The sequence below is a fragment of the Haliaeetus albicilla genome, chromosome 2 (assembly GCF_947461875.1).
Source record: "Haliaeetus albicilla chromosome 2, bHalAlb1.1, whole genome shotgun sequence".
Classification (NCBI taxonomy): Eukaryota; Metazoa; Chordata; class Aves; order Accipitriformes; family Accipitridae; genus Haliaeetus; species Haliaeetus albicilla.
The window spans coordinates 9,373,493-9,395,675 of record NC_091484.1 but is presented as its reverse complement, the minus strand read 5'-3'; positions in this window follow the sequence as shown (position 1 = coordinate 9,395,675).

Genomic DNA, 22,183 nt, shown 5'->3' with positions numbered 1-22,183 from the left:
AAAAAGAAAATGCAGTAGAGTTCAGGCAAGATATCTCAAGGAGAGGTTTGATTTTCCTAGCATGTGAAAAAATCAATGGTAGCGGGTAGATAAATTCAAAGTTAAAGCAATGTGTAATTCTTATAATTCAAAAATGGAACCTCATATACAAGAAGCAAGACATGCATAATGTAGTTATTATACCTAATTATTGTTCAGCTGTATGTCTTGCTTAGAGCAAAATTGCCACAAAATGTAGACCAGCTTTCTGGTTAATAAGATTCTTTTCCTTCTTATTAAGTTTATGAAATGTTGCTCTAAAAATAATTCTTGTAGAAATCATAAGAATAAAATCAGGTTCTTCATTGGTGGTTTACTATGCATTAGTCATTCACATTTACTGAACTTCTGAAACTCATGGATTTATCTAAAAATAAATATTATTTCTTGACATTTCCTGTTTGGTTATAATTGTGCACGGCTCTAGCTTCCTGCTAGGAATCCTTCTAGGCAGCAGACATCAGCTGTGTACGTTTGGACTTCAGTCATGGCAACCTTTTACTTTTTTTTCCCATTGAAATTCATGTCAAAATTCCCTTAGTTTCAATGAAAACTGGTGTGGGGTCACAGACATATCCTGAGCAAGGTCTCAAATAGACTCTGAGGCTTTTTTTGTATTGCTCACTCTTTAAGTATTGTAGCATTCATAGCTTTTGCTGACATCTTTTGGCACAGTGTGGACAGAATGGAAGTTCACAGATTATCATAGTTCTTTCTTATTTGGCGTGTATTTTGGCTTAGGTTTTAAGCATCTTGTGGCTTAATTAATACTCTTAATTCTGTTTGTCCTCATACAGTGAGGATGGGATCCACTGCTGTGGCTCCTAGAGGCTGCCACAATACAAATAAAGAGTAATTTTCCAGTATGAGCCAAATAAATCTGTCCTTTATGCCATTTCTGTGTTTTATCTGGCAAAGAAGGGGATTTGGGGTGTGCGTGCACTGAACAACTGAGTTCTCTGTTCGTTCTCGGGGCTGTTGGGAATTGAAGAACAATGTTAGCATTTGTTATTTCTCTCATAAAATAGTGAAAACAGCACTGTCTTGACAATTCTGTTGAGATAACTCACAAATGGATAGTTCCTCTGTAGGAACAAATACAGTTTAAGGTCACTCTACTCCCCTCTATCTGCAGGCATTCTAGGACTACAGAAGATAAAGATTTATTTTATTTTTTACAAATATAAGAAAAATCTCCACACTTTTCAGTCTCTATGTAATCTCTGCAATGCTTTCATAATTACAACAATGTCTGATTGTGTTGCTAATCAAATCTTAGTTTAGTGGTTAGTACATTGATAAAAAGATATTAATGAGTTCTTGGCAGTTACTCTTTTTCTGTCAGACAGCTAGATAAAACTACAATGGACAAATTTAATTGGAAAATGGGCACTTGAGCATCAACGCAGTGTGTGGTGGAGAGATACCATCTACTCTATTTTGGTAAGTGACTTAACTGTCCTCTCATGAAAACTGTTTAAAGTCCAGGAGATATAAAACAGAATGTAATTGCAGTGTGGGATTTTCAAAAGTGCATCGCTGGGGATATTTTGGAGTCACTTAGGTAGTTTTGCAATTTGTAGTGTAGAGTATATAAAATTACTTTAATAATTAATTCAGTCAGTTATTTTTATGGATATACTTATGGGTGTTTTGTACTGAATTCTGGTTGCATTTATTTTGCAATCTCATTCCTCTTGGTTTATGGCCTTACAGTCATTGGTACCTTAGAAAATTGGACTAGTCATGTTAGCATTGTCCAATCTCTCTTTACACCAGTATACACATAACCAGGAAGGAACAGGAATAAATTAGATCAGGTTGTACTAGTATTTCTGTAAGAATTTCACAGGCTGACATAGTTATAGCAAGACAAGCAGCATGTGAAGAGTCAGTTCCTAGAGCTGCCTTCTTTTGAAATACAGTGGAGGTGAGACCTTGAAGCTGATTATCTCCAGCAAAGGGAAGTTTAGGTTTGTTTTCTCTATCTTTGGCATTTTGTTAGACTCATCTTCCAAAACAAACACAAGAAGAAAGTTACAGGATGTCCACGGCTTTCTGAACACTGAAAGCTGATGGACTGGTTGGTTCTCTTCAAGGTTCTGGTATAAATCCCGTTTGCCATGTTCATGTGAAGACAAGCACTTTTAGGGTAGTATTAAGGTTATAATATTTGTGCTATACTCTTTATGGAGTAGAGCTGTACTAAGAGGCCAAAAGGAGCAAGTTGTGTTTGCAGCTGTGGAGCTTGGTATGCTTCAGAACAGCGCAGTGGAGACTGCATCTGGCTAATGGGGGATTTGTTTAATTAATAAATCATCGGGTTTCAAGTGGTGTCTGGAGTGGGATGCCATGACATCCTGAGACTTTCCCTTTATTCCACAAATAGAAATCCCCATCTCCCTCTGCAAAATGTGCTGCTGCCCTGGGGACAGAATAGGGTTTTTTTTCGGCTTCTCGGTTGCCAGCTGAGGGAATCCTTCACTGACAACTTGTTGAACAGTTGAGGGGATAGCGCCGACTCTCCTGGCAGCTCTGTGGAACATGATTGTTCTGCTTCCAGGGATCAGCTAAGCTTATCTGGATTGAGATGCTGATACACTGCCCAGGAGACTGGTTTGTAGATCAAGTTTCAGTGTTGTAATTGTACAGTTGACAAATGCTTGTTGTTATGGGCTTGTGGTCTATTAGAAGGAGGTTGAGTGTATACTGATTTTATTTTTAACTACAGAAATTACAGTTGGTCTTTTCCTCTCTAGCTGGAAGTAACACTTCTTAGCGACCTGGAGACACATCCAATTATCTGTTCTCTGAAAGCCGTCACATAATGACTTGTTAAAAACTTCCCTAACAAACTTCCCTATCTGATGCTGTACTGTGGGCAGGAATGATTATTTGCTGCAGTCAGAGTATGAGTTCATTCTGAGTATATGGCTGGCTTTTCTAATTCCTGGAAAATGCTTGTGAGCAGGAGTTATTCCTTAAAAGCTGGTGTGATGGTTTTATCTGTATGTAGAGTTGCAGCCCTAATGCACTATGAGGGGCTGGGACCTGTCCAGTCCTCTCTGTAAAAGGAGAATTCCTTCCTTGTTCATCCTGTAGCCCATTCTCACCTGCTCTGTTGCCCCCAGGCTTTGAGATGCATCCTCCAGTGCTGCAAGGTTTTAGAATCACTTCTACCATGGATGCTAATTCTTGCTACTTCAGGCAGGAAAACCTTTCCAATTTTTTTTCCCATGCTGTCTGGATAGTTCCAGCTCCTGGTGATATTCTAGAGGAAGATCTGTTGTATTCCCTGTGAATGCTCATATGGTAGATTTCTTACTGCTGTCCTATAACCTAATTTACTAGTGTGCTGCCATGTGCACAGTTTATTGCATTTTTAACCCTTTCCTAATACCACCTGAAAATCCCCTCCAGTAAATAACACTTATTTTGAGAGAGACTCATCACATCAGTCCCAGAGTTACCTGCACCCCTCTTGAATATAGAATTCTCTTATTGTTTAAATTATTTACATAATAAAAAAAAAATCAAGACTGAGTCTTGAGCCATAGCACATTTTAAATTTCCAGCAGGAGTAATTTTTATCTATCATTTTGAGTCCTTTTTCAGTGCACTGTATGCCTAAAGTTTGGCAGGTATAAATTAAGCCTCTAGAATGAATACAGTTGCTCCCTGCCATGACTCAGAACAGTCTGTCCAAAGTTTTTCATCAAACTGAAATTATAATCAGTTATGACAAAGGTGGCAGGATGCCAAAGGGATAAAATATTGAGCAAGAAGGAGACATGAAACACCACGTAGTGTTTGGAGCAGTGCTTAGCAAATTGATGGCTAAGCATCTTGTGGCTTCTCTCCGATCCTGCCATCTAAGGGGACGAGTGAGGAATGCACAATTTCCGTGATCCTTAGCAGTACACGATTGTGCGTACTGAGCACTTCCCATGGGCAGAGGTGTTTTTCCTGAGACAAGATTCCTTGGATCTTGGATCCTCTCTTGAACTTCTGTGTCTCTGGGTTTGATGTAGAATGAACAGAAGCTTCATGCCAAATCCCAGTCATCGGCCGTGACCACAATAGCTGCTCTGGAAAATGTGATTTATGGGGGCAGGAAGAGCTACAGCTGTGCTATACAACACCCTAAGGTCCAAATTCTGCAAAATGTTATCTTCCAGCTTAGGTCTAAGAGAGGTAAATTACAAAACACACTTGGAGGAATGAATGTTGGACCACATTCTCCCCAAGTTCAGAGTATCTGGGGTCAGAGTCTGGTCTTACTGACCCATAAATTTTGTTTTTCTTATGCCTGTAACACCTTCTGATTGAGCAGAATAATTCTAACACAATTAGTTTCACTTTAATTTTACTTAATCCAGTACTTTCCTGACCGAACCTTTTGTAAGATGAAGGATTCACTCCAGGATGAATTCGGCCCACATATGACAGTTAGTGTCTAGTTGCTATCAAAAGAGAAAAATGTAAATTTACCTACGGAAGGAAGGGAAAGAAGGGAAATATTTATCCACAGCAGTGCTGCTATAGGGACCAGGGGCATTACAAATAGCAATAATAAAAAGATACATGTACTAAATTATCTCTGCTTCGTTCTATCATTGTTAGTCTTGTTACCATCACTACCTGCTGCACTCATTCGGAACAACAGCTCCACCAGCATTTCTTTAGACATTTATACTTACAAAAACCTCTAGATTTGTGGAACTGGATGATTTCATTTTACTTTTCAATGATGTTTCAGCCTGTAGAAAATAGCTTTTCAGTCTCTTTTCCAGGCTCCAAATTAAAAGAATAATTTATCACAGAAAAGTATAAAAATGGGCTTAAGAAGAATGAAAGTAACATTTATTTTTCTCTGCATAAAAATATATCTCAGAAGTTTAAAGTAAAACATGTAAATGAAGAAGAATGATTTAGGTACCACTGCAGATTACACACATTCTGTGGAATCTTTGTTTATTTAGTGGTGTATAAGGTAAACTGAAATAAAACAAATATGGTTCAGATTTTTAAGTAGGTTTCCAGAAATCTTTCTATGAATTCTGATTTATCCTATTTTTAGCTTGTTAACACTACTAGGTCTAAGGCAAGAAACCTACAATGTCTTGTATTGCATCTCTGAATTTATGCAAAAGATTGTACAAAACAAATCGGAGATACCCACCATCATGAATGGAGCAACCGCACACACGCCTGATCTCTGAAAATGTCTCATGCAGTAGATGAGCCTCTCAGGGCAGTTCAGTGGCAAATTTGGTGTGTCCCAGAAACATCAGTAGCCAAGGTGCGATGGCTTTGCTGGTTACGCAGTGGCTGTTCTTCTGGGATCTCCCAGACCTCCAACAACCTCCGTGCAGGGGAGTAGATGGCCACCAGAAGCAATAGGATTGGGAATGCTTTTTGTGTTGGTTGGGATCCATTCCTCCTCCTTTCTGCCGTGATGAAGTACTGTGAGCCAGGGTTGAAGGCCACCATAAAACTTTTTCCTCTCTGAAAATATGATTGCAAAAATGCAAACACATCAACATCGCTAAATTTTATGCTTCAATACCTGTGCGTGCACCCATTAAATGCACTTAGATGCAAACAGTTCCCATTGAACTAATGAGGTGACGCAGGTGTTTAACTAAAACACATGCTTGAATATGTAGAAGATCAAAGCCCTTAATCATAGGCATATGGTGCAGTTGTAAAAGTACTTACAGCACACATGTACAAATTGCTTTTTAGATGAAGGATCTGTCACAGGTATATGGATTTTACTCACAAAGAGTAAAAGTGATGGCAAATCTATGAACGTTAGAGTCTTATTCTGAACATGCATTGGTAAAAAAAAAGGCTCTTTATGATCTATTTCCCATGTATTTGTACCCATACCAGTTCAGGCTCATGCTCTGGAGCATCTAATATTTAGATACAGTTGGCAGGGGGGGTGATGAAGATTTAGCTAGTAGGACAATAAACATTGCCATTTGTTATACTTGTATGGCATGACAAAAATTATTTAGCCTCTTATTTAGTCATCACACATTGGCGTTGCTCAGTAAAACACTTCATTTAAAAACTCCTATTTGACCGTGCTGCTAAATAATACAGCCAGAAGTAGTTTCATGTGCTATATTCACATTTCACCTGAGATGAAAATGGAGAGCATGTATTTCTGGTGCCCCTTGTCTAGGTACAACTTCAAAGGGTAGAGAGAAATGCCAGGGAAAAGCCCACAGTTTCAAATATTTGTGCTGAACAGGCATCATATGTCAGAAACAAATTTTTCCTCCTCTTTCTTTCCTTTTTGCTTGAGATCACTTGTGTAAAAATTAAAGACCTCAGGTAGCTGTGCCACTAAAGTCCTTTATGTATGGGAAATGGATGTGTCCAGAACTATTGCTGTATTAAGCTGCTCACTGCTTTTAGTAGTTACTAAGGGTATATGTAATTGGGGAGCTATTAGCTTGAGAAATGATCTGGAAAGGATTAATAATGAATATAAAACTGGAATAATGAAAGGCATCAAGTGTTCCCCAGGGAAGAGAATATGCTTAACATTTTAATTCTATACCATGTGATCCTGGAGGCAGTGGGGTATTTCCACATCGGGAGTCAGATGTGAGTGTTACCCACTGGAGTGGTTTGCATGTCCGATGTACTGATAAAAATAATCTTAAACATCTTTATGGGCACTTGTGAATTATTAATTGGGCTAATACTATAATTTCTGTTGAATTATTGATTTACTCTGAGTTCAAAAGCCGTGTTTTGCATTACATATTCTCACGAGTGATACTTGTTAATCTGAGGGACAGTGAAAATTGAGCCTAGTCTATCTGGTTATCCGCGTACTTCTGTAAACACTGTAAAATCCGTTAACTCCCTTTCACCAGCCAGCACCTCACCACCCCCTGCAGCATGCAAAACACTGTCTTGCTTGGCTGCAGTAGCACAGGGGAGGGTAGGAGAGGCAGGGAAGGATGCTGGGTGGCTGAAAGGAGAGCGGAGCAGACTATAACACTCCACGTGAGCAATACCTCAAAGCAGTGGATCCAGCAGGATCCAGCAGCCTATTTTTAAACTCTGTGGTGTCCAGCCTGCTGTGATTTGGCCCTCTTTTGAATACTGGCATTTCTGTCATTTCAGTGCTCCCAAATGCTGCTCAGAGATTTGGCTGAGAAAGTTTATTGCACGCTGAATCGTGCGATATTGATTATTGATTATTGATAGTCGCACTCTCACTAACTGAATTCCTTTTGGGCCTTCCTCCACCCTGTGAAGCTCTTACCAAGCCTTTCTCTTCATCACTGATGAGGCCTGGTGATTTTCATCATGCTCTTTTTGCATATCACTTTTGTTTTTCCAACTTTTCCTGAAATGTGCCTGTGCTATTGCACTTGCTTTGGTAACGATGGTCAAGTCAATATTAAATTAAGTGGAACTATGCACCACGCTTTTGGCCAGCATCAAAATTAAGAATAGTTTATCAACCATTTTGAAAGAGAGATTTGGAGAATAGAACAATAGTAGCTCAAGTCACCTTTCTCCTTACTTTTGGGGTAATTACTTGAATATGATTTTGTATTTAATGTAATTGGGAGATACCTTAGAAAATTCCAGTATACGCCTGTCTGCATCTTTCAGGGCCTAAATACCTTAAAAATGCCAACTGTGTGCAATGAAGTAACTTCTGAAATGGAATTTATACTTCTGCATTAATTAGGCACATCAGAAACTTCACCTCTTGGGTGACTGCCAGGTTCACATTGATAGTATTAGTGGCTGTGGGCTAGTGAAAATACACAGGAGGTTCTTCAGTTCTGACATCTTTTACTCCATCAGTGCATGAGGTCATACTAATGTTGGAAAACCTGGATAAAAAACAAACCCTGTGTTGGGAACATACCACAATATTCGATCCATACTAAAATAAGTAAGTAGCAGTTTCCCCAGTTCTTTTCAACCTTATTCTCTTTGTAGCTTTCAATCTATATGAAAAACTCAGCAAAGAAAGGGTAAGCCAATCATTCAATTTCATGAAATAAAACCAGTTAATTGTATTTTCTTACTCTCCTCTTTTACATTTGTAAAGTGAAGGCCTTCAAGCTGTTGAGCTCAGCAAGTGAACTTGATATTCCTATGCTTTTAGGGAATAATATTGTGTCTGTCATGGATGAATATATTATATTTATGGTTTACTGTAATAATTTGCTGGTTCACGGTCCTACAATCCTCACAGGAGTGTAACAAATCCTTGTGATGTCTCTGAGAACTGCCTTGTGGTTTCAAATCTTGGCATTAGCTGGGGGAAGTGTAACGTTCACATGATGCCAGTCAGCTCCCCGCTGACTGTTTTCGCAGAAGCAGTCTGAGGTCTTTGTTGTTTCAGGGAGAACCAGCAATAAATTAACTGAAGAAGTAGACTTCTTTATTACAACTACAATAGGACACCAATAATAGCATCTACTCCCCCCTCCCTTTTTTTTTTTTTTTGGAAGGAACTTGCAGGGTTTGCTCAGCTTTGCTCTGCGCGCTAAGATAACCTGCTAGTCCAGAGCACACAAGGCAAAGGAAATATCTGCCCCAGCACCTGTTGTTCTGGTGATACTGCTTATCCGCCGCCCGCACCTGGGCTTGGGACCTGCCTTGGGTGGGTGAATCAAGATGGATTTTGTCTCCCTTTCGGGCGGCTGCTAAGATTGACACCAACGTCCAGGTCTGGGACGGAGACGCACCAGAACAATCCCTGCAGGAAGCACATGAGCTAGATGGATGTTTGGGTTTTTAAACAGATGGATGTTTGGGTTTCCCACTTAACATCATGGCAGCATCCCTTAGGAGTCACAGCTATTCAGGTGACTGTGTCGAGTCCTGGCTGGTCTCTAGAGTTTTCGTTCCTTGGAGGGCAGATCAGTGGAAACGCACTTGAGGCGATACTTAGCACTGCAGGAAAATGAGGACATGCGGAGAAAGCTTTGCCAGAATGTGGTAGATGCTCCTGTTCTGTGAAACAGGACATGGTGCATTTTGCTTTCCAAGCTGACCAACTGGCCTCTGTTCACAAAATGTACCTTTGTTTCATTACCTTCAGCTTCACTCAGCACTGAGGGGCCATCCCTTTGCTTTTCCAGGCAGAGTCAATGCCAGATACACCCCTCCTCTTCCTGCAGTTTCTTCCATGCATTTGCCTATTGCCTTTAACACACAGGGAGATATTCACCTCAAAGGTAGTGTGGAAAGGGCCTTTCTCCTGCTGCCTCCTGGCTGGGCCACGTGTGGGGATCTGTCATTGCAGATCTTGGCTCCAGAGCCAGCTGGGAATGACAAGTTCAGCTCCTAGCACTGACTTTCAGCCTCTTGACAAGATCTTATGTGAGTCTGATATATTTACCAAAATTTAAAAATTAAAGAAAAAGGAAAGGAAAAAAGAAAGATGCATAAAATTTGAAATGACTCAGCAGGCTAGGGAAAGCAAACATGTCAAGATGACATTAAGCCATAACTGATGAATTAGTGCAGTTTTGGAAAGCATGGTTAAATAACCTGAAAGAATTAACCAAGCAGTATACAGTTAATACAAATAGAATGATTTTCTTAAATAATCCTTCAGCTTTTGGTTATACAGACCAGAATTCCGTGGTCATTTTGGCCCAATGCCTGTTCCTATTGCATTTTTGTAGCAATTGCTTGCTTCTCTGAGGTTTCCCTTTGATATGTATGGGTAGTATACATTTATCTGGCTGTATAACTGTAGCATAAGTTTAAAAATGTGCTAAAAAAGATTATTGCACAGTGCAATCTGAAGTAATGTAAGTATAAAACATTGTAGTTCCTTTGAGCTCAGTGAAAGGCCACTGATAAGCACCTGTCTTGCCCTGTAATAATAAGTAGACTCAAAATATTTTAACATAACCATATTCTCTGTCACCAGCTGCTAGTCAACCTCAGTGATCAAAATGAGGTTTCCAGCCAAAAGGAGATTTACTCCTTGTTTTCACAGTACATCAAGCTCCACTCCTGGGCTCGCAGGGGTTACAGCACCGTGGCTATTGCTCAGTACCAAGCAAGTCATTTGGATGCTGGTCCCAGGTTGCTCATCAACTCAGCTCTGTTGATAATTCTCTATGCTCCTGGGTTTTAATACTCAATTCTGCTTTCTGTAAATGTTTCTTGTCTTTTGACCTGTGAAAGAGGGAGCAAAGTTAAGCGTAGGGTAATTTCTTCCTCCCGTAAATGGGCATACATGGAAAATTTTGGATGCTTTATTATCTCATCATAGCTTGTGCTTTCTTTGGTTTACACTTGTTTCTTGGCATGTTTTATAGCAGTGTCTGGAAAATCAATTTTTCTTTTCCAAGCTACAAAGCAGTACATGTGTTCTTAAACAAAATCCTGTCATTCTGACCAACATCTTTAGTTTTTCTTCCCTGGTGTTGTCATGAAACACACTTCAGTCCCATATATTTACTCTTTAATTTCAGTGTTGCTTTTAGTGATCACAGTTAGTTTAAGAATGCTGTCAAACAAATGATTATACAAAAGCACTGCATGTGTATTTAGTGTTTTTCCAAAAGGGCTTGGTGTGTTTTAATTATGCTTTCTAAATTGTAAAACTTCACTGGTTTCTTTCTTCTACCCTCCTTGTTTATTATATATCTTCTTGTTTTAGAAAGTTAGATGGGTTAGTGATGAAAGTCACGTTTTAAATGCTTCTCAGATGGGGATTTATGGGAGAAAAAAGACTAAAGTTGTTATATTCCTTCTTTCTTGGGTTGCCAGCCATGTCACAGGAGATCCAGGTGTGCAGTCCTCTGTCACCACGGCAGCTGGATGTTGCACTGCACCTTTGAGATGATCCAGGGAAGCCCAACAATCCAGCAGTTGTCTCTATTAGCAGTGGATGTCAATATAGATTGTCTGGGGGAATGGAAGATTGGCTCTAGATTGGTTATTATTGGCATGATCCTGCATTCCTTTAAAGTCCAAACTCCCGTTGGTCTCATCGAAGCTGTGGATTCAGAAAGAGAAAAAAGCTCGGGGTCAGTGAGTCTGGCTGCATCTCTTCTAAGGTTACGACTGTCTGCTCTACAAAATTGATGGCTCTTTCTAGGCACCGAGGCAGCAGTGACTAATGCTGCTTATACGAGGCTGCTGAAATACTCTTTCTGAAGCTTGCATTCATCAATCTAGATAAAGAGATTTGCAAAGGCAGAGCCTGTGGTCTGATGTCCAGCATGAACTGGAGCCCTGCCATGTTCCCCATGCAAAACCCATAAACACTGCTCAGCCCAAGCCAATAAAGGGGGAGCAGGTTTGTGTGAATACAAGAATGTGGACAGTAGCACCAAGCTTTATCCAGTGCTCATCATCACCCTTTCTGCCTCAGGGAAGTCTATTTAACCTTATCCTGGAAGTGGGAACCTTAGGGAGAGGCTGTTGACAACCAGAAGAGAAAACCTGCATACTGTTGTGGATGGACTGGTGAGCTCCGCAGGGCAGAAAAGAGCAGGTTCTCCTTTTCTGCAGCAGGAGGTAATATCTGGGGCTCATTAATGCCTCTTGTGTATGTAGGACAGTTTGATACCCACTGCTGGGTGGATGATGTCATCTCAGGGTCAATTAATCAGTCCTTGTGTAGGCAGAGCATATGCTTGACTATATTGGGTGGAACAGAAATTAATTACTGGATTGAGAGGTTTTTTAACACTGAAATTAACATCACCATTCTCATTTGAAATCAACTGGTCTGTTGAATTAATTTCTTGTTTATGGTATTTGTCTTGTAAATGAAGTTTTGATCTTTTATGCTAATGAACTGATATACCACAAAGCCTTGAAGAAAAGGGATAATGAAAGATGCTGTCAAATGACGAGGTTAATGGTTAAGGTTAAATGGAGCTTCGCTGGTACCTGCTAAGGTGCAGAGGTTCTCTGTTTTTCTGGGAATGTGGAAAGCTAAACTGGACATTTTAAAGGGCTTCTCTGCACTGAGAGTCATGTCCACCTGCATTGACATAGGGTGGCACCAGGAGGGCTTGAGGTTAAAGCTCTGAACGCTCAGGGTGGTACGAGAAAGGTACGGATCATGGCTCTGTCACTCTGTTAGTCACTAGCAGTGCTGGAAGGGAAGAAGCTTGGTAGTGATGGTCAGAATTGGGAACACAGTCATCACCTTGCAGCACCTGCACACACAGTGATCTGCGCCAGGCTTGAGCCTGTGCTCGCTGCGTGGATGTATAAATAGTGGAGATGTAGGAGTAATATTAGAAGTTATGAACTCTCCTGGTATCCTCTAACAACATTTTTCTAACTCTATAGAATTGCTGCTTATTTGTAGAGGATAGGAAAACAAAAGCAAATTGTTTGAAATGTTTTACACCTTGCATGTACGTTATCCCATAAAGTATAACCCAAGGGGAAGCAGTCTCAATACCTTGATTTGAAGAGGGAAGAGCAGCTAGGGAAGCAGCAGTGTTGTAAGTTGCTGAAAAGAAACAGAACTGTGTGTTCAAGTCCTTGCAGGAGAGTATTGGGAAAAACTTGGTATAAAAATGGTCCTCATGTGAAGGAAAAGAGTTAAGATAACACACCCAAATCCAAAACATATTCAGCTGATTTACAAGCAGAATTTTAAAATGTATTTTTGTAATAGAAGTCTCTTAGATTTTTCCTTAAACCTTTAAAGCACCCTTGAAAAAGAAATTCTGAAAGAAAGCAGGATGTTGCTAAATGAACTCCCAGCAGTAGGAGCGTGCCACTTACCGTCTCAACAGTCCTCAGATTATTTTTGGGGGTAGTTAAATATGTTCTTGTTAAAAAGGAATTAAAGCTGTTTTGCCTTTCAGAAGAATACGTTGATTTCTCTTTAAAAATCAGCATTTTACTTCTGCATTTATTGGCAACACCTGTAGTGGTGACAGAGGTATTTAACCCAGAGTTACTGAGCAGCTGAAAGCAATATCTTGTGTATGGTATATGTGCTGTTTCTATTTCCCTGGTTTTCTTTCCTGGCTCTCTGCTGGTTTTCTTTCTCCCCCAAAAATCACTATGCTACTTTATTCTATACCATGTGTTGATCTTACTTAACTGATTTTTTTTAAAATTTTTTTTTTTTAAACTCTACTCCAGTAACACTTAAAATTCAGGTCAAACCTTCAAGCTCAAGAATGCCTGGGATGGAGCACATTCAATCATCAATTTTCAGTGCCTGATAGAAGAAGAGACTGAATAGACCAGATTTAAAATGTAAACTGTTTGTTGATGCAGAGGTGAGTTTGTGAGATTAAATTAGAAGGACATAGGCAATGCAGGTAAGGGGTTTTAAAATTCAAGTCTGAACCGCTGCTTTTTCTTGTGCTGCAAAACCCTCTCCTTTTGCATAACCTTGGTCCCAGAGGTGTAAGGGCATACAAAAATTTTGCAGATTTGTGGCTGATGTAAAGGAAGGACTTCACTAGTAGAGATAATATGTGTATTATCAAACAGATGGAGTATAGGTAATGTGACTGTGTGTGCGAGTGCTAGCCTCCACCGGAGGAAAAGCTGTACTTTATGAGGTCAGGAGTCTTCTTACAAACTTCTGCTGGTTTATTCATATGTAAACATGTAGTGCAAGTAAAACACCGTTTCTTTCGTGGCTGCAGTCTAGTCCCAGTGGAGTTAATGCTGCTGTTGACTTCAGTGGAGCCAGAAACTCCCCATGAATCCCTCTGGTCCAGAAGCCAGGCACTGGGAGGACAGAGCCTGGATAAACTTCCCTGCAGACAGAGCCAGCTCTGACAATAACAGAGCTTTTAACTCCCCTTGTCTGTGCAGACCTTAGTTTTACAGATAAGTGTTGTCAATAAGGGTGGGTATTACTACATAATACAATTTATTGCTGCTTGTCTCTTCTCTTTTTATAAGAGCTCTTCATCTCGTTACCCAGGCATTCAATGCTATTAGAACAGAGCATGCAAGCCCAGAGTAGCTGACATTTTCTGTCCAAGATTATTTGAAATTATACTGATGTGAGGGTTTAGGTGATATGAGGAAATTTATTTATAGCTCTTGTGATGGCAACAGTATAGTTTTAGCAGGATTTAGGATTTTGAAACCCTGTGGAGCCTTGGTCTTGACTTCGAGAAACACCCATCACTCAGCTGCAGAGACTTGCAAAAGTGAAACTGGGTGAGCCTGTCCTGATAAGTTGGTAGCAAAACTCCTGATGCCAAATCAGCTCTTTGTATAGTGTGGTGTTGGGTGGCCTGTTGGAGTTTGTGAAAAGGTATTTTCTACTTTTCTCTTTGCAAGAATCTTAGAGTAAAATTTTTTTTCATTAACACATACCTTTGTTTTCCCCCCTGATTGCTTGTGGAAGTGCATGTGCTGCTTTGTGCTGTGAGCCTCTGCCATGTGCTTTGTCCAGTGGTGGATTGGAGCTGTGCTTGGGCGCCTCTTGATGCAGGCGTAGAGAAGGTTGCACCTATAGGGTTTACATTGACTTTATGTGATAGAGATGCAGGTATGCATATCTGCATTGTCTAGCAAGACCTAAGGACTAGTCATCATGCTGAGTAGCTGGTATTATTGGCTTTAGACTATAAAATGTGGCATGGTACAAAAGATATCTGTTTTATCACTAGAGTACAGCTAGCTCTCCTACCTCCAACTTTCTTTTTCTCCACACTGACTTTTTTTTTTAAGACAGCATTACTGGTTGCAGTTCAGTAGTTATAGTGGTGTAAGATACTGCCTTAGAAAGCTATAAAAGTAGACCTTTAGGCCAGAAGATTAAAAAAAATAAGTCTGTCTTAAATGTGGTATATTTATCCACTGCACTGATGTATGTTACCAAAAGAATAAGGTAGAGAAGCCTATTTTCCTACCTGGATTAAGGAGAAAAATGTAAAATGCTGTTTTTATTTACGTCCTGAATGTAAAACACCACAGCATTTTTAGAGGTCATGAACATATTGGAGCAAAATTACAATGGGAAAAGGCAGTAGCAGAACTTGGGATAATCCATTTGCCTTGAGCAAAACCTGTGCAGGGCATATATATGCTCACATACCTGCAGGTTTGGAGGGTGAATTGATCTAGATATCTGCATGGCCTCTGATCACTGTGCTTATTCTGGTGCACTGGAACAATGCTTTGATATTTACTAAAATTAAAAAAAAGTTGTCTAGGTCAATCTGAGATGCCCAACTCTGAATGAACACTTCATGTTTGGATTCTGAGTCTAGTGGTACAGTGAATTTGGTCCAATTTCAGCAGTTAAGCTGATTTTGTGAGACTTCATACAAGCAGTAGGATATTTTATAAGGTGGACTTTCCATTCAGGTCTCATGGGATCAGACTGAAAAATCCTGAAACTGCTTTCTTTCAAGAGATTCATGCCTATCCAAATATTTAAGAAGCAATCAGGGCTTAACAAGCATTCAGTTTGTCCACCATCTTAACAAAACAGGTTTGGTTTTTTTTTTTAACTAGTTTGCTTCTCAGAATTGCAAAAATAGCCAGTGGAGATTGTCAATAGGAAATGTCACCTGCTTTGTTATTTATCAGTGTGATTTGACTTCAGGGTAGAAGTTTGCATCCTTATTAAGAGTGTAACTATTTTCCCAGCCTGTATGCTTAAAGTTTTCCTTAAATAAATAAATATTGCTTACAGGATGTTTTATTGGTGTATGAGCCTGGGAATATGTCACAGTTTGCCACCTTCTGTTTTTGCCATTTGGAAAAGCTAATTTTGTTACAGGGTTTGCTTCTAGCAACTTGTAAGCAGCAGCTGCAGTGAGGTACAGTGAAGGGGCCCCTTCTGAAGGACTTCTGTGCATTTTGAGAAGGTGGATTTTTTTCCCCTTTTCATTACTGCTTCTCTTTGCTTGGGGAAATTGTCCTACCCAGTACCAAAGTCTGCTCTCTTTTCCTGAGGGCATCTTCTGTGCTTTTAAATGGGTTTCTAAAAGCCCCTGATTGTTGCCTAGTTAAGGACCAAGAGCTATAATCACTCAAACTCATTTCCCTGATTTAATGAGTAGTTCAGACGCTGCCAACTTCTGAAATACAGCTAAACCCTCCATCAGCTTGGAATAACTCTCAAACACTGAAATTATTAGTGTGACCTGATGTATGGGAGGAGATGACTGAGCAGATAATTAGACTGGGCTGAGGCTGAACCTGGGGATCTTATATGAGTAGGAGACAGAGGGGATTAGATATGTCTACTGTGCAAGGTATGAGAACTTGATACTTCATATTTTTTTTTCAGTGGGAGACAAAAGGATTTGTCTCCAGGGCATTTATTTTCCTTCTAACCAAAACCAGACCACGTGGATGGCAGAACAATTTGTATTGCTGGTGGCACCCCCACTAGGAGGGATGAGGTGTGCATGGAATCTGTTTGGGGTGAGGGTTATGAAGAATTTTGAAATGTTTAGAATTCTACTTGTGACTTCCTTGAATAAAATGATCTAAAAATAGGATCAGGCTGTCCTCAAAACAAATATGGACATAGGACTTGCCTGTCTAACACTTTGATCTGTGGCAATCAAAAGTTAGATTAGCTGAAATCTATGATTGAAATGTTGGTATCTGTTTTGTTGCTGGATCTCAAGGGACTGAATGCAGATTTTAAATACTGTAACTGAGAACAGGATTTAGAGAAGTAAATCTAAAGGAATACACGTAACTACACAGCCCTCAGTTTCATTTTAATTTAACAGTTAAGCTCTGGTCATTAGTGATTAAGCTAAAACAGCCGATATATTTCTGCTGGGACATGTGTTCAAGCACATTTGAATACTTAGCCCATTCAAACTTGCACTCAAATCTTGTGGCTCACTTCTACTGATGTTATTCATTAATGTGACCTTGGATGCCAAAATAACAATCCTTGGAAAAGCTAATGATTCTGCACAATGTGATTAAAATATAAATGTGCATTTCATAGTCATTATACTTATCTCGGCTGTATTTTGGGAGTGGATTCACATCCGATGTCAGCATGTTCAGATGTTACATCTTCTAAGATGGGGTTAAAAAGAAAGCAAATAGTTCTCTAGCTGAAATTCCAGTATGTTTTTATTTTTATGGGTTAGATTCAGTTGATAACCGAATGAAGTAATTCTGAACCTGCTAGGAAATGTTAGATGGCACTGTGGCATCTGAGAAGACTGTTAGTGAGGATAACTTTTTTGTCTTATGCTTTATTACTTCTTGGCTCTTTTGACCAAATGTTCACTGCATGTAAAGTTTATTAGTGAAATGATCCCATTATAATTCTTGTTTTATGGATTGCTCCTTAACTCATTAAATAATCCAAAATGTCTGTAGGAAATAGTCTTTATCAAGAGGCTGTGCACCAAAACAAACAAAAATGAACAGATATGCATTTTAAGACCTACTTTTATCACCTTTTCAGAAGGAGATATTTAAAACTATGGGGCAATATGATGACATAAGAGCTAATTAATCCTAGTGAGACTTATTTTCTGTCTTAGTGAGGATATTAATCAGTTCATAGGTGCTATGGATTTAGGTGGTTTTCGATTAGGCTCATCTCTTCCCAGCTTTCCAGCATTGGTGATTAGTCATTCTCTTTGAATGTAAGTCTTTGTGCACTTGCAGAGAACTGTGCTTGCCTTGGGGTAAGCAAGCTGGTGAGACAATTCAGCTAGGCTGCAGGACCTGATGAGGTAAACAACTTTAAAGATCTAGACGAAAAGATAGAAAAAAATTTGCAAGGCTGCAGTTTAAACTTGCAAGTCTTGGAGCACTACTGCAACTTAAACAGTATCCGGGCCAGATTTTCTCTGTCTACTTGGTGCTGTTTAGGAGCAAACGAAGACTTAGACGTTGACCTAAAAAGTTCATAAAAGTGATTTGTCTGCATATTGTCCAGATTATATTTAGCATTTCCTGGGCATGTGCAAACAACTCTCGGCTTAAGCAGCTTCCAGCCTAAGGCTTTGCAAGCAAACAGAGGCCAGGGTGAGTGAGACCTGTATATATGAATTAGCAAAATTCACTGTAACTCACAGAACCTGTCAGCAAGGGAATTTTAAGGTCATTCTCAAATTGCTGCCCAGGCCCATATAATAACCTATATAATGCTATTTTGGCATTCTGGTGGTATTCTTCAGAGCTCAGGTATTTATTTCCTTCCCATCGTGCCTGGTACAGGGTGGTCCCTTCAAAACCCTAGTGATGAGCTACCTTAGTTAAATTTCATCATATTTGTTTTAGGCTATATTGCTGTATTAGTGAGTCTTTAGTGGAAAAAAAAGATGCTATCACTCTGCTCCTGAAAATTATTACTTAAAGGCGGTTGGATTTAGAGTGTCTTCTTGTTACCACAGAGTGATGTACCAAGAGCTGTATTCCTGCTACTTCTGTTCACAACAGGTAGGTGGGGGCAGAGGGTGAAGTATGGAGGATGCCGTATTCAGTGTTATGCCATTGCATAGTTACAGAAATATTAAATAACTGAAAATACCCTAACCAGTGCTGCGGCAGTTTGGAGAATGAGCTTGAAAAACCAAGTTTTATCACGTAACCCCAGTCCAACACTTTCTCGTAGATCGCTATAAAGAATGGAGCAAAATGACTCTTCTACTGGGAACAGTGGGTCCATCTGCACTAGATGTTCATAACACTCTGACACTTATTTTTCCCTGTACTAAATGCAGATGGCACATGCCAGCACCGAGCCCTGCATCACAACAAGCTGAGTGTAGGGTAGAACATAAATCAGCGCTGGAAGTACTTGTGGAAACAGGAATTGCACAGTGCTTCAGCAGTTGCCCTTTGAGCCCTGTCATACTCCCAGCTAAAAAGCATTAGAGCCACCACTGGAATGGAGTTAGCAAGGAAATTTTGTTTTTACTCTTTTTAGATCTCGGCATCATGTGTGTTTTTTTTTTTTAACCAGGTTTTGACTTGGAACCTATACATAATGACACTTGAATAAATTGCTCCTTTTCCTTCCACATAAATCCTTTTAAGCTGCTTCACCCAATTCCACCTGAAAGATGGTCCTGGGAGAGAACAGATTGTAAACAATACTGTAAATGTGGTGATAAATTTGGAGCCGATTGATCTCAGCTACAAATAGAGCGTGTTAGTTAGTTATAGCTTCTTGCCCTTCTTGTAGCACCTCTGAATGGGGTTTTTGGCTTTCTAATGTTTGAGCCAACAATTAGATGCCAAAAGTTGCTTGAAGGGGCAAAGCTTCTTTCCAAGAGAAGGCAAGGCAGAGTGGAGCAGCAGAGACTCGTACAAGAAGTAAAGCATTTGAATATGCATCAGGGCAGACTCTGCCAAGGAGAGCTGTGCATCGCCTCACTAGGGCTATTTTGCAGGACCTGAGGGACACAGCTGGGTGCTCTGAATCCACACTGTTTAGCTGTTTGTGTGATCATCTGTGCAGTAGAGAACTGAGTGTGCAAAGGAAGCAGTGGTGTCTTCCTGAATCTACAAAGCCTTGGAAGGCAAAGACTTGGAGAGAAGCCATCTTCAGCCCAACTCAATCGTTCTGGGATCACTGCTCTCCATGCTGGAAAGACACCCACAGGCATTAAGGGATAGCAAGTGCATGCTCTAAACAGTTGTCTTGCTGGAGAAGGTTACCTTTCATAGCTTGCCACCAGTTGCCTGTTACTGTCTCTTTGTTGTGGTTTAACCCCAGCCAGCAACTTAAGCACCACGCAGCCGCTCACTTACTCCCCCCCACCCAGTGGGATGGGGGAGAAAATCAGGAAAAGAAGTAAAACTCATAGGTTGAGATAAGAACGGTTTAATAGAACAGAAAAGAAGAAACTAATAAAGATAACACTAATAAAATGACAACAGTAGTAATAAAAGGATTGGAATGTACAAATGATGCACAGGGCAATTGCTCACCACCCGCCAACCAACACCCAGCCAGTCCCTGAGCGGCGATTCCCCACCCCCACTCCCCAGTTCCTATACTAGATGGGATGTCCCATGGTGTGGAATACCCTGTTGGCCAGTTTGGGTCAGCTGCCCTGGCTGTGTCCTGTGCCACCTTCTTGTGCCCCTCCAGCTTTCTCGCTGGCTGGGCATGAGAAGCTGAAAAATCCTTGACTTTAGACTAAACACTACTTAGCAACAGCTGAAACCATCAGTGTTATCAACATTCTTCTCATACTGAGCTCAAAACATAGCACCTTACCAGCTACTAGGAAGACAGTTAACTCTATCCCAGCTGAAGCCAGGACACTCTTGTAGGACCAGACTGTGCTACAGTTCCCTGTGTTGGTTTGGCAAATGAGCTGCCTTAACAAGGACCAGCATGGCCAAATCCAGAGGAGTGTGTCTGTCCTAGCTCTTATTTAGGTAGAAGGAACAGGTAAAGACTGAAAGGGCTGCTTATGTAAATGAAGATGAGCATCTCTTTCTTGGTGGGGTGGGGGGTTAAAGGTGGAGGGCATTGTGAAGAAGAATCACTTCAGGGAAGAGAAGTGAAAAATGAGAGAGTGGCAAAGAAGGAAAAGCAAAGGTCAGGAACAGTGATAGTCTTGAAGGTGTACATATGGCTGTTACTGAATGAATGGTAAGGCACTGAACAAATAGTAATTAAAATCCTAGCTACTATGTAAATGCCAGATTATAGCTGTGATCTTTTTGCAGACTTTCCTTTGATGTGAGTGGGAGTCTGTATGCTGCCCTTGGGAATGCTTAAGCCTAAATAGATTCAGTCTTCTTCCTGGCATGAGTTGATGTCCCTTTGACATGTACCAGCAACACCCTGAGGTTTCTATGAGGATGAATGTAGCTGGGGTTAACTGTTCAGTGTTTCCAGCATGGTAATTTTACTCCTTTCCTGTAGATGAGGGTGTTCTACTGATACCCTCCTGCACAACAGCTCCAATTTGTCTGGGTTTATAACCTCATCCAGAATTGAGCATTTCAGTTACTCCTGAAAAACGTGGTCATGATACTCTATGGGGGAAATTATGCTCTCACGTGGGCAGGGAACATTTCACACTCTTGTTAGGAGAATAACTGGAGTCTCCTTAGGTAGACACAGTGGGTAGGGTGCTATGTTCATCCTTAGGTAGACATGGTGGATAGGGTGCAGTGGGCTGCGGGAAAAGCTATGGACAACTTATTTGCTGAAGACATCTCTATAGTTCTGTTTCTATAGCAACCCTAATGTGAAATGTGTTGCTAGAAAAACATTGGTTACTATAGAAACAACTTTCCTGTAAGTGAAAAGTTTACTTTTAACACATGATACCTAATATTAGTTTTTTTAAGTCAAACCACCCACATGTGTGTTGAAATCAATAAACAGATCATTGTACTCAAGACTGCATAGCTGGAAATGTACAGAACTTGCATGTCTTCCTCTAAAACCATCTGCTTGGCTTTGACCAACATCAGACTGACTTCTGAGTAGCAGTTAAGACAATTGAAAAGTTAAATTATGCATGATGCAAGGGACTCTTGAAATAGTTGTCTCTGAAATTTTGTTTGAGACCCTTAATTCTGTGGGAAATCAGTCAATTTTGGGTTTTTGTGGATAGAATTTTTTAAATTTAAAACCCCACAAATACTAACTTGAGTTACTAGGCTGTATTATTTAGACTTACCCTAATGGCCATTGGGACTTTAAAATTGGGGGAAAGCTTTGATTTGCCTTTAAGGTCACTTTCAAAAATGACCTTTCTGAAAGCAAGGCTTGAACCTGGTTATTAACATTCTGCTCTGCTGCATTGTGCAATAATGCTTCTTCCAAGCCTAAAGCACTTGCGATACAGGTAATGGGTATTGACCACTGTGTGACTTTAGGAGAGTGGAAAGCACCTCAGCAATACTGTTGGGCTCTTTGCCTCTGTTCTGGGATCTCTCCAAAATGCTTTTGCTGTTAAAGCCTGGTCTACGCTTTCTGGTTTGCTAGTACAGGATTTAGCCTACCAGCCTTAGCAGTGTCACTCTAGCAGCAAAAATATTAGTGGAGGTATGTAGCAACCCTGGCAGCCAAAGCCTTTTGGTAACACACAAAAGGACCAAAGTCAGCTGCACCCACAAAGTAGCACTCTTGCCAGGTAAGCTGAGCCTCTCGAAGGAGGGTTTGCTGGTCAAGTGACAGCATCAGACCCTGTTGGGGTGTGAAGGCCATCATTAT